At 40.1% G+C, this 12939-nt stretch overlaps 1 long non-coding RNA gene across 1 annotated transcript; it reads right to left on the reverse strand.

Annotated features, from left to right (window-relative positions):
* Positions 1 to 3746: 3746 nt before the first annotated feature.
* LOC309864697 lies at positions 3747 to 6681 on the reverse strand. The gene is made up of 3 exons (XR_014311693.1): positions 6412 to 6681; positions 4937 to 5284; positions 3747 to 4732 (listed from the first exon to the last, which is right to left on the reverse strand). It is a non-coding gene; the product is annotated as an uncharacterized lncRNA (long non-coding RNA).
* Positions 6682 to 12939: the final 6258 nt, after the last annotated feature.

Here is a 12939-nt window from a genome sequence, read left to right on the forward strand (position 1 = left end):
CTTAAAAACTCAGGGCGAAGATTCCAAGGTGGGTTTCAATAGAAATGAAACTTAAAATAAGTAACCAACAGTGACAGAAAGGTTGACTGGCTTTAGATCAGAATGGCTCTTGGGCTTTAGGTATAAAAAAACAGCTCTCAGATTTATAAGTTGGAAATCAACAGTTTACCTGCCAATACAAAATCTTACTACTGCTATTGTACTTGATTTCTAAATATATAAAAATTCAGATTTAAAAATCTTAAGGACTTTGGTGTTACATAATGGGGAACCATGCGGAATTGCTGCTTTTGTAGGTCAAAAACTATTTGAATTCATCAGCAGTTTTATATGTTGTAACTTAATTTATTGTTTTGTTTTTCAATGTGATTTCAATGATTTTGCTGAGTGGAAGAAACTAAAAAGTGAGATTGAAAGGCATACTTGGGTTTTCAGTAGAAGAGAGAAATAAGTGGAAAGAAGTATGTTGGTCAACTTAACGAAAAATAGAATAGGTGGCAAAAGGAGATCATCTAACCGGAGTGCTCGCTTCAGCAGTGTAGGCACCAGAATTGGGAGGGTACAGGGAAGATGAGCATGGCTCCCGCGCAAGGATGAGAAGTAAAATGTAACCAGAGTTCTTTACGGATTTTTAAGTATAATACCAGCTACTGCAAACTATCCAACAAAATAGATTTAGATGAAAAGAGGCTTTGTTTGACACTTGCACATATTAATTTTCCATGCTTATCTATTTGAGTTTTAGACTCCTTCACTGGTTTATGAGCTCTTTGAGAGAAGGTTTTATATCTTTATCAGTATAACCCCCATGCCTAGCACAATAGCTGTCAATTTATCATTTTAAATTTTGGCAGAAGGATTTGCAAGCCCCTGTCACTTAACATCTAATTTTTGATTCACAAAATATTGATATTTATAAGTACTATAACTGCTGTCCATCTTATCCATATTAAATCCTACCTCACGTGGCACCTTCATGCCTACATTTATGATCTACTGGCCATAAACAATTTTCTCTGCTGAACTCTTTTAAAAGCACTAAGGATAGTTAACATTCATTGAGCACTTACTATGTAGCAGGCCAAACTTTTTAAAAATATACATATAGAAAGTATACATAGCAACATTTACCATTTTAGCTATTTTTAAGTACATAGTTCAGTGGCATTAGTAATCACTTTGTTGTACAACCATCACCACTATACATCACCAGAATGTTTTCATCATCCCAAACTGTATCTGTTTCTACCCATTAAACAGCAGCTCTCCATTTACCCTTTCCCTCAGCCCTTGGTAATCACGACTCCACTTTCTGTCTCTATGAATTTGACTATTCTAGGGACCTCATAGAAGTGGAATCAGAAGTGTGTGTGTGTGTGTGTGTGTGTGTGTGTGTATGCGCGCGCGCGAGCGTGTGCTTGTGGTTTATTTTACTCAGTGTTTTCAAGGTTCATCCATCTTGTAGCATGTATCAAATTCATTTCTTTTAAGGCTGAATAATACTCCATTGTGTATATATTCCATATCTGTTCGTCCATTCATCTGTCGGTGGGCATTTGGATTATTTCCAACTTTTGGCTGTTGTGAATATGCTGTACAGAGATCTGTTTGAGTGCCTGTCTTCACTTCTTGTGGATGTCTAGAATTGGAATCGTTCGGTCGTAAGGGAACTCTGGGTTTCGTATTTTGAGAAACCTTCATAGTGTTTTCCACAGGGCTTATACATTTTACATTTCTACCAGCAGTGCAGCAGGGATACAGTTTCTCTATGTCTTTGGCAATACTTGGTATATTCTGGTGTTTTTTTATGTGTGTTTTTGGTAATAGCCATTCTTATGGGTGTGAAGTGGTATCTGTTTGTGGTTTTGATGAGCTCTTTGTAATAAACATATTTAGTTGTCAGGAAACACTCTGAGGTGTAAAGACTAGTATTTTCACTAGTATTTTCTTCAATAAAGAAATTGAGGCTCAAGGAACTAAATAACTTGCTCTCGTTCTCAAAGGAAGTCTTGGTACTCTTGCCCCAGGGCTCGTGCTCTTTCAGTAGGTCCCTCTTGTATTATAATTACTTACTCACAATTGTTTGTGTCTTCAGCTAGGTTTTAAAATTTTTTGAAAGTAAGATATGTTTATCTGAGTCCCCAGAGTGCTTAGTATAATTCCTTGAATGATGTAGGTGATAAATGTTTATGGATAAGAAAATTCAGGCATAAAAATGCTTAATTATCTTCCTAACATCATACAAACAGTGCAAACAAAGATTGGAATTAGAGCCCCTGCTCTTAACAACTATACAGACATTTATTTATTTATTTATTTATAAGGGTGTTTTTGTTTTGTTTTGTTTTTTTGTAAGTAATCTCTACACCTGTCGTGGGGCTTGTACTCACCCCAAGATCAAGAGCTGCATGTTCACTGACTGAGCCAGCTGGCGCCCCTATATAAACTATTATTAACTGTGGACACATTTGGATAGACTTATATCATGGTAGTGTCTACCATTTCATAACAATCTCTGCATTATCCACCAAGTTTTCTGAACTCCTTTATAAAATCTGAAAAAATGAATGTTTCCCACCTATCATTTTGTTAAATTCAAACTGATTCATAAATGAACTTGCCTTATGTCTTGATACCTATTAATTATATACCAAAGTTCATTGCAGTGATCAATTTTACGTTTCACATGAAGACCTAAAAATCAAAATCTCACAGTACCTTGTGAAAGATTTTATTGATTTATTTATTTGTCAGAGAGAGAGAGAGCGCGAGCGAGTGCACAAGCAGGCAGAGTGACAGGCAAAGGCCGAGAGAGAAGCAGGCTCCCTGCCAAGCAAGGAGCTGGATTCGGGACTCGATCCCAGGACCCTGGGATCATGACCTGAACTGAAGACAGCAGCTTAACCGAGTGAGCCACGCAGGCACCCCAAAATCTCACAGTACCTTCAAAATTAAGAGTGACCGTTAAATGTGAGGTTTTTGGAAGAATCTTAGCCAACATAAGGAAGTTGGAAGCAGCTGAGGAAAAATTGAAACCTGCTCTGTCCTCCTGCCCACTGCCTCCTATCTCTCCTACTCTTAAAGAGGATGTGGCTACGGTTTTTTAATCTGCCACAGGAGAACAGCACTTACGCTGAAGTTTAAAGGAGAGGCATTTGCAAGCAAAGAGAAGTTAAGGCAACTTCTCAAATATTTATGGACTCGTCTTGGTTGCTTTAATTTACATGTCAAGGTGGCTACTGTGCAGAGCCCAGGACACTGATTACATGCAATGGGAAACTGAACCTGTCACTCAGATTTATGAATAAGATCAGTGATCTCCAAGTCTTTGTCACTGTGGAGTAAGGCTGATGGGGTAATCTTGAGCCTTTTAGTGAAAGTTAGTTGTCAAATGGCAAATTTTACATAAAATGTTTTAATTTGGCTTTGAAAAAAAAATTTAAACCTATATATTATGTTGCACAGAAATATTAATACCATGAAAGTGTGTGTAAGGTCTTTACTCCTATCTTTTTTTTTTTTAAGATTTTATTTATTTATTTGACAGAGAGAAATCACAAGTAGATGGAGAGGCAGGCAGAGAGAGAGAGGGAAGCAGGCTCCCTGCCAAGCAGAGAGCCTGATGTGGGACTCGATCCCAGGACCCTGAGATCATGACCTGAGCCGAAGGCAGCGGCTTAACCCACTGAGCCACCCAGGCGCCCCCTTTACTCCTATCTTTGAGGACACTTTGTTTTTATGTTTAGCGAATTTCTGTAGGTCCAAGAGTTCTGGTGTGAAGCTTTGTTGCATTGAGTGTAAAAAAACAAAATCTATTTGTAGTTTTTGAGTATGTTTATGAGGTTGATTTCTTTTTATGTAGCCTGCTTTTGAGTTGTTATAACTAAGCCAGCAGGTGTGTTAATTATGAAACTAAATCTCACTTACTAGATTTGCATTTGTACTTCCTACTCTGGTCATAGATTTGGGAGTTTGGTATCCTGGAAAGTCCTCACAGCTTTTGGATATTTGGATTGACACAGGTAATTTCTATTGCTCCTTTTTAGGAAAGAAAAAATGTAAGATTTGTCAGATTCAAGGGGCTGCAAGTTGGATTCATCTTTACTAAGCAAGTTGAGTCAGTTTTCCATCTGAAAAACCCAGTATGGTCACCTAAGAGAAAGGATGCCATCATAAAATAGAATATAAACTTCAAACTTACTTTTAGTCCTTTGGCATAGTAATAAAAGGCAGGAAGCACTTCCAGTTTAAAAAGTCGCTAGGAGCCTAGGGGGCTCAGATGGTTAAGCATCTGCCTTCTGCGGAGGTCATGATCTCCAGGTCCTGGGATCCAGCCCTGTGTCAGGCTCCCAGCTCACTGGGGAGTCTGCTTCTCCCTCTCCTTTTGCCTCTCCCCTCGCTTATGCTCTCTCCGTCAGGTGAATTAAAAATAAAATAAAATGTTGCTATACACAGCATCTGGACAATGCTAAATTAAGGAAGACTGCAGGCCCCCGAGAGGCCATGCCTTCTGAGGATCATACCTTGTGGCACCAATTAAGGGATTTGGGGTTGGGTTGCTGGAGTGCTATGTTTATGAGGCTAATTTCCCATAATCATGGAACTTTGGTAACCCATGTTTTTCCTCCAGCTCCAAGGCATGATTCCTCTTCTAGAATGAGAAGGCTAATTAAGGGGAGCTTTCAGGATTCCAGAGAGTTGAAGCATGAGCCTGGGCTTTTATTTGCTATTGCTGATACTATTTCATACTAATGAAACATTTGTAAGTAACAAATTCTTCACATAATGGAAGGAATAGCCTTGATCAAAGGGGGAGATGGATACAATACAGGTCTGCCTTTCACTGTGGGGGTGGGGGGTAGGGGGGTGGGAAGGATGGGGGGGTGGGAGTTAATCTTTCCATGCCTCCTGTTCCTCATCTGCAGATTAGAATAACAATATGCTCCCAAGGATCAAGGTGAGGTTTAGAGATCATGGATGTGACTTGCCTCACACAGTGATGGATAGCAAGTACTAAATACCTGCCATTATTATTTATAACACACATGTGAATATTTTCTTTCTGCTCTGCCTTCTACATTGGACCCTCCTAGATACCTGTCTTATGCCCTCAGAGAATTCTGTCCTGCTGTAATGTTAGCACACAAGCCATACATCCTGGAGGGCTCTGTAGAGAAGCGTTTATAGGGAAGTGCTTCACATTCCCTATCTCCAGGGCATGTACACAGCTGCACGCACCTGAATGGCTGACCAGCATAAAAATACTGAAATACCTCTTAAGCTGCTGGATAAATAACTGCTGTCCCAAGCCCCACCTCCCATCTCCCCTTCTTTGCCATGGAAATTCCTGACTGTCTCCTAGGCACCACCATGATGCAGCAAAAAGAAAAGCGTGATGTCTGGCACAGCTGGAGGCCTTGGAGTACCTAAGGCTGGTTGGCGGCTAATTAACTGGTGACTATGCAGTCAGCCTGTCCCCAAACAGTGAGATGACTGTTAACACAGATGTATTATTCCATTTCTCACTTTGCCCTATGCAGTGGGCTCTGTGTGCAGGTTTCTATATGGTGGGGGTACTGATCGTGGGCGTGGTTACAGGTGGTTGAGTCAGCCACAGCTCCCTATAGACGACAGTAGTACAAGTGTGGAAGGAGGAATCAGAAGTTGTAAGGGTTTCGCACTATATAATATCCGAATATGGTTACGGTAAGTGAATATATAAAATGCTAGAGAAGCCACTAAACAAACAAAACAGGAATAGCTAATAAGCCATAGTAGAGGGGAAACAGAATCATTAAAAACCATCCAAAAGAAGAAGGTAGGAAGAAAAAGAGAAGGAAAGAACAGATAAGATAAAAAATAGCAAGAAGGTGGATTTAAACCCACCCATATTGACCTTATTAAGCATTAAATGTAAATGTTCTAAGTGCTCAAAAGGCAGAGGTTGTCAAATTGGATAAAAAGGCAAGACCTAGGTGTATATTGTTTATAAGAAACCCATCTTATTTTATTTTTTTAAAGATTTTATTTATTTGACAGAGATCACAAGTAGGCAGAGAGAGAGAGGAGGAAGCAGGCTCCCTGAGGAGCAGAGAGCCAGATGTGGGGCTTGATTCCAGGACCCTGGGATCACGACCCGAGCCGAAGGCAGAGGCTTTAACCCACTGAGCCACCCAGGTGCCCCAAGAAACCGATTTTAAATATGAGGATACCAATAGGTTAAAAATAAAAAGATAGAAAAATGTGTCATGCTAACACTAAACGAAAGCTATTTTACAATCAAAGTAGACTTCAGAACAATGAATGTTACCAGAGATAAAGAGGAACATTTCACAACGTCACAGAAGTCAGTTCATCAAGAGAACATAACAATCCTAAACATATGTGCACCTCATAAAAGGTGCAAAATACCTACAGCAAAGGACTGAAGGGACAACAGGGCAAGTTCACAATTATGGTGGAGATTTCAACACTTGTGCCTTATCAATAGATAGTGTGAGCAGATAGCACTTCAAGAAAGAAGTGTTGCACAAGTGACATTTGTAGAACACTCCACCTGGACAACCAGAAGAATATTCTTTTCATACACACTTGTGATAGTGACCAAATGGGCCATAAAACAACTTTTGATGCATTGGAGAGGATTGAAATCATACAAAGTATTCCTCTGAACACAAAAGAAACTAGAAATCAATAAAAGATATTTGAAGAATCCTCAAATATTGGGAAATTAAACAGCCTACTTCTAAATAACTCATGGGCCAAAAATTATAAGGCGAATTAGAAAATACTCTGAACTGAATCAGAACAAAAACATCACATCATATCAGAATTTGTGGGATGTAGCTAATGCAGTGCTTAGAAGGACATTTGTGATATTAAATGCTTGACTAAGAAAAGATGAAAGTATTAAATTAATGACCTAAGCTCCCATCCTGAAACAGTATAGATAAAGATCAAATTAAGCAGAAGGAAGGAAACAACAGAAATCAATGAAATAGAAAACTGAAAAGCAGTAAAGAAAGTAAACAGAACCAAAGGCAGATTTTTTAAAAATGTCAAGCATCCAACTCTTGGTTTTGAGGCAGGTCATGATTTCAGGGTCCTGGGATAGAGCTCTGCATCAGGCTCTGCACTGACTGCCAAAGTCTGCTAAAGTTTCACTCTCCTCCACTGTGCTCACTTGCTTGCTCGCTCTTAACGAATCTTAAAAATTTTTTTAAAATGATGAATAAAATTGACCAGCCTCTAGGCAGGTGAATCCAACCAGACTCCAGCCAGGAGGAAAAAGAAAAAAGAAAAAAAAAAGACAAATGATTGATACCAAGAGTGAACACAAAAAAGAATGAACATGGACAAGTTGCTATACATTCTAGAGACTTTTTTTTTTTTTTAAGATTTTATTTATTTATTTGTCAGAGTGAGCACAGGCAAACAGAGAGGCAGGCAGAGGGAGAAGCAGGCTCCCTGCTGAGCAAGGAACCCGATGCGGGACCGATCCCAGGATGCTGGGATCATGACCTGAGCCAAAGGCAGACACTTAATCAACTGAGTCACCCAGGCATCCCTAGATTCTAGAGACTTTAAAATGATAGAAAGGGAATTTTAACAATATCATGTCAATAAATCCAACAACTTAGATGAAATGGATAAATTCCTTAAAATACACAAATCACCTAGACCTACTCAAGAAGAAGCAATCTGAGGGGCACCTGAGTGGCTCAGTGGGTTAAAGGCTCTGCCTTCGGCTCTGGGTCATGATCTCAGGGTCCTGGGATCGAGCCCCACATTGGGCTCCCTGCTCAGCAGGGAGCCTGCTTCCCCCTCTGTTTCTGTCTGCCTCTCTGCCTACTTGTGATCTCTCTGTCTGTCAAATAAATAAATAAAACATTTTAAAAAAAGAAGCAATTTGAGATACTTATATCCAATAAATACATTGAATTCAGTTAGAAACTTTCCCACAAGAAAACCAGTCCCAAACAGCTTCACTGGTAAGTTCTACCAAATATGTAGGGAGGACTAATACCAGTTCTTCACAAACCCAGATAATAGAAGAGGGAGGGAACTCCCAGCTGTGCTCTTGATACCAAAACCAAAGATATTATAAGTAAACTTTAGACCAACAGAGCTCATGAACATAGATACCTTAACAAAAATTTGGCAATGTTTTACAAACAAATCCAGCAACACATTAAAAAAAAATGACTTATGATAATATACGTTTTATTCCAGGAATTCAAGATGATATAACATTAAACATCAGGGTAATTCACCATGTCGATGAAGAAAAATCCTGTGATCCTCCATAGATTCAGGAAAAGCATATGATTAAAGTTCAATACTGTTCATGGTTTAAAAACAAAAACAAAATACTCAGCATCTAGCAATGGAAGGAAACCTCAACCCAGTAAGGGACATCTACAAAAAATCTGGAGCTGGGGCACCTGGGTGGCTCAGTTGGTTAAGCAGCTGCCTTCGGCTCAGGTCATGATCCCAGCGCCCTGGGATCGAGGTCCGCATTGGGCTTCTTGCTGGGCAGGGAGCCCGCTTCTCCCTCTGCCTCTGCCTGCCATTCTGTCTGCTTGTGCTCGCTCTCTCTCCCTCTCTCTCTCTCTGACAAATAAATAAATAAATAATATTTAAAAAAAAATCTGGAGCTAAGATTGTATTTAACAGTGGAAGAGTGAATCATTTCTTCTGATTGGGAACAAGGCAAAGCTGTCTGCTTTGCCACTTCTGTTCAACATTGTACCAAGGTCCTAATTCGTACAATAATGCAATGAAAAGAAAATGTATAGATTGGAAAGTAATACTGTCTTTATTCACAGATGACATAATCATCTGTGTAGAAGATCCTAAAGAATTTACAAAAAAACCAATTAAAACTAATAAATTTAGCAATATACAATATTTACCAATATACAGAAATCTTATAATTTTTATATGCTAGTAATGAAAATTGGAACAAGCATCAAAGAACATAAAATATATAGCGGAAAATTGAACAAAACACATGCAGGACCTGTACACTGAACACTATAAATCTTGCTGAGAGAAATTAAAGAAGATTTAAATAAATGAAGAGAGATGTCACACCCACCAATCAGAACACTCTTTTTAAGGCACCAATTCTCATTAGATGGAACAACAGATTCTATGCAATTGCAATAAATTACCAGCAGGCCCTCCTAAAAAAATGGCATAATATATTTTTTATTGTAAGATATGCATAACATTGACCATTTTAACCATTTTTAGATGTACAAGTCCGTGGCATTGAGTCCATTCACATTGCTGTGCAACTCCCACCACCATCTATCTCTAGAACTTTCTCATCTCCCCAAACCCATTAAACAACTCCCCATTTCCCCTCTTCTAGGCCCTGGCAACCACCATTTCATTTTCCATGAATTGGGCTACTCTAGGAACCTCGTATAAGTGGAACCATAAAATATTTGTACTTTTGTGTTTGGCTTTATTGCACTTAGCATAATGTCCTGAAGGTTCATCTATGTTGCAGCCTGCCAGCAGACCGGCTGGCCTGCATTCTGTGTTTCTTTGTACCTTTTCTTTCCCTACCCCCTTCTCCTTCCCTCCCTCTCTTCCACCTACCCTTCCTTCTTGCCTTCCTGCCTGCCTGCCTTCCTTCCTTTGACAGACTGATTTAAAAATTATATGCAAATGCAGTGGACGTAACCAGAACCTTTTAGGAGGAAAAAGAACAAAGTTGGAAGACTTACACTACCTGATTTCAAGACTTATTAGGAAGTTACAGTAACCAAGACAGAGTGGTATTAGCAAAAGGATAGACATGTAAATGAGTAAAACAGAAGAACAAATCCAGAAGTAAATGCACAGATGTGTGATCAGTTGATTTTTGACAAGCTGCGAGGTGATTCAATGAGGAAAGGATGGCACTAATATGCTGGAACAACATGGTATCAATAGGAAATTCAAGGAACCTCAAGTTTTACTTCAAGTCATACACCGGCATCAACCCGAAGATAATCATAAACTACATGTAAAAGCTAAAGTAAAATTTCTAAAAGAGAACATAGCAGAAGTTGTTTGTGACCTTGGGTTAGGCAAAGATTTCTTAAACAGGACACATAAAAGAGAAAACCACTAAGTTGGATTTCATCAAATTGAACTTTTGTGGGCGCCTGGGTGGCTCAGTGGGTTAAAGCCTCTGCCTTTGGCTCAGGTCATGATCCCAGGGTCCTGGGATCGAGCTCCGCATCGGGCTTTCTGCTCAGCTCTGCCCTGTTTCCCCCCTCTCTCTGCTTGCCTCTCTGCCTACTTGTGATCTCTGTCTGTCAGATAAATAAATAAAATCTTTAAAAAAAATTGAACTTTTGCTCTTTACAAGACATTGTTAAGGCAAACCGTAGAATGGGAGTAAGTATGCACAAAGCATGTAGCAGACAAAGGACAGATCTAGGATACATAAAGGACTCTTAAAACAACCTCCCAAAAATGGACAAAAGATCTGAGTAGGCACTCAAGGGAAGATATATGGATGGTAAATAAGCACATGAAAAGAAAACAGAATTACTAAGGGAAATGCAAACTAAAACCACAATGAAGTAACACTGCGCATCCCAGAATGGCTGAAAGTGAGAGATTGATACTACCAAGTGTTGGTGAGAATGCGGAACAACCAGAATTATCGTTTATTGCTGGCAGGACTGTATCATTGTACAACCACTTTAGAAAACTTAGAGTGTGATTTTTTTCTTTAATTTTAAAGTTTAACATACCATACAATCCAGCAGCATTTCTCCCAAGCTATTCCTAGATTGGAATTTCTTCCTAGCTATTCCTATTCCTCTGTGTTACCAAAGGTAAAAGGAAACATGTCCGCACTCTGACCTGCCCACAAATATTTAAGCGGCTTTATTCATAGTAGCCCCAAAGCAGGAACAACTGAAATGCCCATCAGCTGGTGAATGCATAGACAAATTATCTGTCCATCCAGTGGGATACCACTCAGCCATAAAAAGGAGTGAACTATTGAAACCTCAATGGATGAATCCCCAAAGCATGTTAAGGGAAAGAAGCCACACATAAAGGACTATATACTGCGTGATTTCACTCACATACAATTGTAGAAAAGGTAAAACCTAGGGACAAATCAGTGGTTGGTAGGGATTGGGGAGTGAGGAGAGGGAGCTATAAAGTAACACAAAGAAGCTTTCTAAGATGATGGAAGTGTTCTATACCACTATTGAGCTGGTTGCAAGACTGAATACATTTGTTAAAACTTACCAAATCATACACCTAAGATGGGCGAGTTTTATTATAGTAAAATTATACCTCAGCAATGAAAAAAGAACAAAAGGAAAGAGAGAATAAAGAATATGATGGCTTCTTCCCTCCAGGAACTCCTCTATGTAGGGAGTCAAGATAGCCTGGAAAAAAAACTTAAGACAATGAATGATTAGGAGTCCGGTATAATTCACTTGAACATGTTCTATCACACCCGGGATTGGTCGTTGTAAACCCATGCTCTGGGCTGGTGATCAGTAATGCTTGGCCGTGCCATGGCAATGAGGGAAGCAAATCCAGCTTCCTTCGAGGAAGTAATTTAAAACGGAGGCTTTCTCCTTAACAAGTCAGCGTGGACCTTCCCATCTTTTATCTATCTGGAAGGACTCTGGATTCTGCCCTGTGTAAGGCAGCTGGGAGCAACTGTCCTTTAACTGGAACGCACTGTGTCTAGTCTGGTCTTGGGAATATGAAAGAAACAAGACTTTAGGGTGATCATTGGGAGAATAAAAGCCAACACCTGGGAAGTACCCGAAGGTTGAGAGTAAACGGGAATACATAGACTGCAGAGTATTTGTGGACATATCCCTGTGGGTCATGGGTTTGGAGTAGCAGATTATTGGAGATGAAGTACTAAACCTAGTGGTTCTGATAATCCTAAAGAAGCAGGAGATGAACTCAGACCAAATGGAAAGGGTTCGAATTTGAGATAGATGCTGAGTCCTGAAGAGGGGAAAGGAAAGACTTTTCTCCCTCTTACAGAAGATCCATGTGGACAACCTACTTAAACACATAACAGCAACCCTACCTCCCCCCAAAAAATACTGCTACAGGTTTAAAGAGTTTGATTTCTTCGGAGAAAAAGTAGAAATTTGGAGCGAAGGAGGCAAAATTGATAGCTTTGTTGAATTATGGTTTCATGAAGCATAGCTACACTTCCCATAATTTTTTTGCCAAGTTAGAGTGTGACTATATACACAAGGCAAGTTATTCCATGAGATGCATGAAAAAAAGGTTCTGCACCTCAGTTCATTTTATGAGAGTTATCATTAAAGATGATGATTGGGGGGGGGTCAACAGCTGGGGAGGCTGTGCACATGGTGAAGGGGTTGGGGATGTGTAGGAGTTCTGTACCTTCGCTCCATTTTGCTGTGAGCCAAAAGTATTCTAAAAAATAAAAATGGGGCGCCTGGGTGGCTCAGTGGGTTAAGCCTCTGCCTTCAGCTCAGGTCATGATCCCAGGGTCCTGGGATCACGCCCCGCATCGGGCTCCCTGCTCAGCGGGAAGCCTGCTTCCCCCTCTCTCTCTCTGCCTGCCTCTCTACTTGTGATCTCTGTCAAATAAATAAATAAAATCTTTTAAAAAAATAAAGTCTATTTGTGGGGCGCCTGGGTGGCTCAGTTGTTAAGTGTCTGCCTTCAGCTCAGGTCATGATATCAGGGTCCTGGGGTTGAGCCCTGCGTCGATGGGAAGCCCGTTTCTCCCTCTCTCACTGCCCCTGCTTGTGTGCCCTCTCTTACTGTGTCACTCTCTGACAAATAAATAAATAAAATACTTAAAAAACTAAAGTCTGGGGCTCCTGGGTGGCTCAGTGGATTAGGCCGCTGCCTTCAGCTCAGGTCATGCATGATCTCAGGGTTCTGGGATCGAGCCCCGCATCGGGCTCTCTG

This window comes from Mustela nivalis, assembly GCF_964662115.1.
Source record: "Mustela nivalis genome assembly, chromosome: 5".
Classification (NCBI taxonomy): Eukaryota; Metazoa; Chordata; class Mammalia; order Carnivora; family Mustelidae; genus Mustela; species Mustela nivalis.